The 5,320-nt window shown below is 52.2% G+C and overlaps 1 pseudogene; it reads left to right on the top strand.

The window, feature by feature from the left end:
* Positions 1–4,118: 4,118 nt before the first annotated feature.
* Positions 4,119–4,767, top strand: LOC144224903 (RNA polymerase II subunit A C-terminal domain phosphatase SSU72 pseudogene; annotated as a pseudogene).
* Positions 4,768–5,320: the final 553 nt, after the last annotated feature.

The following is a 5,320-nucleotide window of genomic DNA, read 5'->3' as shown; positions in this document are numbered from 1 at the left end:
TGGCCACTGGGACAGCAGGTAGTCGTTGCGCCGGGATCACAACGTCTTCGACGGATGTACCTGTGCGTCAGTACACGTGCACAGCAGGGTCGTGTGCACAGCGTGGGCGCGTGCACGGTGGCTCCTCCGCATTCTGCAGGCCAAGTGTCCTAGATGCTCAAAGATGATTCCCAGGGAATCATGTTCCCCAGTGTTTACGTGCCTTTGCAAAGTAACTTTGCAGTGTTTCTTCCATCAACATGTACAATTGTCTACACTTTAAGTCCGAGTTGGCCTTGATTTTGTCATCAATAAAATGTGACTGACCTGATGTGGGTGTGGGGGAGGGGTCTAAGCCTAGGGCTCTGGAAGCTCAGCGTCTTCCGTGTTTGCTCAGACTAACCTCATTCATCAACCTTCTGGAAAACAAATCTGTGGCTCCTAAACCTGTTAGCCAGTAGGCTTGTGCCCACTTATCACCTGATTCTGTGGCCGTGTCTCTCACTGTAGTTCCCTGTGTTCAGCCTTTGTAAATTCTCTCCAGGGCTCCCTTACCCTGCCTTCAGTCCAGTCCCCTCAAATCCAGTCTGTTCTGCAGCCAAAGTGTTTGTCTAGAAAGTATGTCAGATTCATGCTTTATTGGTGCTTCAAATCCTAGCATTGAAATAGTAGCAAGTGTGGGTGGGCGTGGTTTTGTAGGAAGTGGAGAGCCTCCTTCAGGATCTGTGTCATCAAGCACCGACATTCCTTTTTTTTTGTTTTTAAATTTCATTTACACAATTCCTTTGTGTATTGTCCTCTGGTAAACTCCGATCAGACTGGATTAAGTCTCCATCCTTTAGCCTCATTTAAACTGAATTACCTCCTTAAAGGCCCCATCTCCAAATACATGCACATTGAGGTTAGGGTTTCCACATATGAACTTTGGGAGGGCACCATTCAGTTGATAACAGGAGACAACACATTAAGTTTGATCAATTACTTACATTATTTACCACAGCTTCTAAGCTAGTCTCATGGAGACTGAGAGTTTCCCCTTGAATTCCACCCAGTAATCACCAGTGCCTCGGTTTCCTTTCTATGCACATTTGCGGGATTTGAAACAAACCAGGAATTAAACACATTGATTCTTATATTTTTTTCTAAGGAAGCCACTCTCTTAAAAAAAGAAAAGTAGTGGCCTAGTTAGGATGTCACATGCTGGAAAGGGTACCCTTGGGACCATAACCAAACCCTGAATCATCTGATCACCACTGCCTTCCGCGGAATCCTCGGCGAGCTCAAGTCCCAGGGCAACCAAGTGTCATGAACTCTAAGGACAGACAGGTGCTTCCTAGGTGAGAGAAGAGCGAGCCCTTGTTTGCCTGGGGCAGATGCCACTAGACACTGGCCCTAATGGAAACGGTGGACAACATGCAAGATCAGATGGGTACGTTCATCAGAGGGAAGAATATTGTAAGGATGAATCCGGAGAAAATGCTACAAATGGAAAACACTGGGGTGCCCAGGGGGCTGAATCGTTTAAGTGTCTGACCCTTTTTGTTTTAATATTGATTATTTTTGAGAGCGAGCAAGTGGAATCAGGAGGCAGGCTTGGAGAGAGGGGGACCGAGGATCCAAAGCGGGCTCCATGCTGACAGCAGCCAGCTCAATGTGGAACCCAAGTCTTGAATCGCGTGATCATGACCTGAGCCAAAAACAAGTGTCAGACACCTAACCGAACAAGCCACCCAGGTACCTCGATGCTGTCAGATTTCTATAGGGCCTGGCTCGGGCTCCTGGAGCATCTGTCTGGAGGAGACCTGGAAGTGGCTGGAAATGGACAGCAAGGAGATCATAGGGAGCAGGGCCTGGCTGCAGGTGCTACACTCACATCAAGCACTTTACAGTCCCGTGGGGAAGACTAATCATCAGAAAGCCGCCTGACAAGTGGAGCTCACAGGGGCTGCTGGGAACACAAAGAAGGCCCGAACCCTGGAGGCCTCCCCAAGGAGGCAGCCTTAGGAAGAGGCTGAGTCTTCACAGGCACCCAAGGGCTGGCCTGGGAGAAGGGGCCGGGAAAGAGCCGCTGAGGCTGTGACAGGTGGGCCGCTTCAGGGGTTTTCAGGTCATCCCGGGTGGCTGAGCACGGCCAGCAGGTGAAAGGTGAAGACCAGGGAGGAGGCAGGGAGACAAAGTGGTGCTACTTGGCGGGATGAGCACTGGGGGCTTTATGTAATCATGAGATCTAGTCCCAAAGACAAGAGCACATCGTATATACTGTATACCAGCCGACGTGACAATGAATTGTGTAAACAAATTGAAAAAATCATACAATGAGAAAAGTGGTGCTTCATCACGCAGAGCCTGAATGAGCCCCCACTTCCTTCAAAACCCCTCCCACCTGCACTTGCTACTATTTCATTGCTCCCATGGTAAGCACCCCTGGGCTGTCAAAGATATACACCGTAGACAAATCACTGTGGCTTGCAGAGCACAAAACGGATGGGAGGGGAACGGACTGAAGGCAGGGTCAGGGAGCGCTGGAGAGAAATTACAGAGGCTGAACACACAGGGAAGTGGCCGTGGGGAGAGAGATGGCAGCAGGATCGAGAGATGAAGGGTGTACAATCCTGGCGGCTAACAAGATGAAGAGTCTCAGATTTGCTTTTTCTTAATGTGTAGGATTTTTGAGAGAGAGGCAGTGCGGGAGCAGGGGAGGGGCAGAGAGAGAGGGACACGCAGAATCCGAAGCAGGCTCCAGGCTCTGGGCTGTCAGCGCAGAGCCCGACCTAGGGCTCAACCCCACAGCCCGGGAGATCATGACCTCAGCCAACGTTGGCCGCTTAACGGACTGAGCCACCCAGGCGCCCCGAGGAGCCCAGGGCAGGCATCTACACCAGTCATTCTCACTCGGACTGTTAATCACGCCTCTCAACGTCCTATCACACAGGAAGGACTGGTTATCTGGAGCTGGGATACGGCAAGGCGGTCGTTGACATCTCTCCTCCAGCAAGATCTCAGCCATAAACTCTTGAGTGGGGAATGGAGATGCAGGTACCGGGCCAGCGTTAGTAGCCTGAGAGCGTTCATGCCCAACGTCCAAGGGCCCAAAGGCTTGACTGAACTCAAACTTCAGTGAGAGGATTCACAACCTATTTTCCAAGGTGCTCAATATGTGAGAGGGTTACGAGCAGGTGAAAGGCAGTCTTTCCACAACTGTCCTGGATCATTAAAAGGTATTTAATTTTATGGGGTATAAATGACATATGAGTTTCATGGGTCCAGCATGACTCCATACTTGTGCATATTAAGAAATGATCCGCACTAAGTCTCATCAACAGCCATCACCACACACCAATCCCACTTTTTTCCCCACATGGGAACTTGTAAGGCTACTCTGTTACCAACTGTCCAATGTGCGACAGAGTCCACACGGGCTCAAACTCGCAAACTGTGACATCATGACCTGAGCCAACGTCATGGACTTAACAGATGGACGCCCTTTTTGGGGTTTTGTTTGTTTGTTTGTTTGTTTTTAATGTTTGGATATCTTTTTGAATTAGTGCTTTTCCCTTCTTCAGATAAATACCCCGAAGTGGAATTGCCCATCACATAGTACCTAAATCCCCCCGAGCAAACACGGAACACAAAGCCTCTGGAGCCCTAGGCTTAGACTCCCCCCCTCCCCCACAACCACGGTAGGTCGGTCACATTCGTTTCTCGACAATGTCCAGGCCAGCTCATATGTAAAGGCTAGAGGAATAATTCTACCTCTTGAGGGAAGGACCACTGCAGGGATACTGTGCAAAGGGGTGTGAACACTGGGAGACAGGATTCTCTGGGAATCATCTTTGAGATTCTACCACAGCTACCAGGATGGGAGGCTGACAGGATGCCGGGCACGCGCCCACGCAATGCACACGGCCCCGCTGTGCTCCTCATGACGCACCGCTACGTCACAGAGGTCATGGCTTGGTGTCAAGAATCCTGGGCTTCAGGCAGGTTCTGACGCATGGGTAAGTTGGTCGAGGACGTTGTGACCTTGGCGCCACGTAACCCGGGTGTCACGCGAGTCCTGACGCACCGGTACTTCCGTCGAAGCCATTGTGACCCAGGCGCCACGCATGCCTGCTGTCTACGTGGCCGTTTCGCTGGCACCGCGGCCCCATGGCTTCCAGCGAGTCCCTCAACCCGTGCGTCGCAGGCAGCGAAGCCGCCACTGAGTCCACCCCGCCGCTGCGTCTGGCGGTGGTGTGCTGCAACAATCAAAACCGGAGTATGGAGGTGCACCGCGTCCTCAGCAAACGCGGATTCAGTGTGCGGTCCTTCGGAACAGGGACAGTCGTGAGGCTGCCTGGCCCTGTGCCCGACAAGCCCAACATTTACGATTTCCGCACCACTTACGACCAGATGTACCACGATCTGCTCAGGAAGGATAGGCACCTGTATACGCAGAACGGCGTTTTACACATGTTGGAACGAAACAAGAGGATCAAGCCCCGGCCGGAGAGGTTCCAGAGCTGCCGAGACGAGTTCGACCTGATCATCACGTGCGAAGAGAGAGTGTACGACCAGGTGGTGGAAGACATGCATTCCAGAGAGCAGGTGACCTGCCAGCCGGTGCACGTGATCAACGTGGACATCGAGGACAACCCGGAAGAGGCCACTGTGGGCGCGTTCCTCATCTGCAAGCTGTGCCAGTGCCTTCAGCGCACTGCGGATATGGAGAACGACATAGACGGCGTGCTGCTGGAGTTCGAGGCCAAGAGCGGCAAAACCTTCCTGCACACCGTGTGCTTCTACTGAGCGGCCGGCCGCGCCCCTGGGGCCCGCGATCTGAGCTTCTGTTCGTCACTCCCGGTTCCTTCCCCTGTTTGGTTCTGCCCTTGGGTCCGCTGTCCCCCGACGCTAGTAATCCCCGATAAACTGTAGGTGATGAGATGAGAAGATAGCGTGGACGACGCCAAGTTCAAGACAACCCATTTGTTTCTACTCCGCTTTGATTTACAGCGAGCACTGACTCTCAAGTTCTTTCTCTTGAACCAAGAAAGCAAACCACGGTTTGAAGTCCTTTTCACCTATAGCCTTGTGGCTTTCTTGCTCTTTCCCCTCTGCCCCCCAAACTTGCTGGAATGTATGAACCACCGAAATAAAGGAATGAGGTTTAACCAATGAGTGATGTACCTGTGATTGTTTCATAGACAGGTGCTGCAGGGGGGCTGGGGGGGAGCATCTGCCGCCCCTGGCATTGTGGGGTGGTGGTGGTGGAGATCAGTGTGCTTGGGCTGCGCAAAGAACATGCACAGACTGGGGGCTTCAGCGGCAGGACTTTATTTTCTCACAGTTGGGGGGGGAGGGG

This window comes from Crocuta crocuta, unplaced genomic scaffold (assembly GCF_008692635.1).
Source record: "Crocuta crocuta isolate KB4526 unplaced genomic scaffold, BGI_CrCroc_1.0 scaffold1043, whole genome shotgun sequence".
Taxonomy (NCBI): domain Eukaryota; kingdom Metazoa; phylum Chordata; class Mammalia; order Carnivora; family Hyaenidae; genus Crocuta; species Crocuta crocuta.
This window is presented reverse-complemented; position numbering and strand designations above follow the sequence as displayed.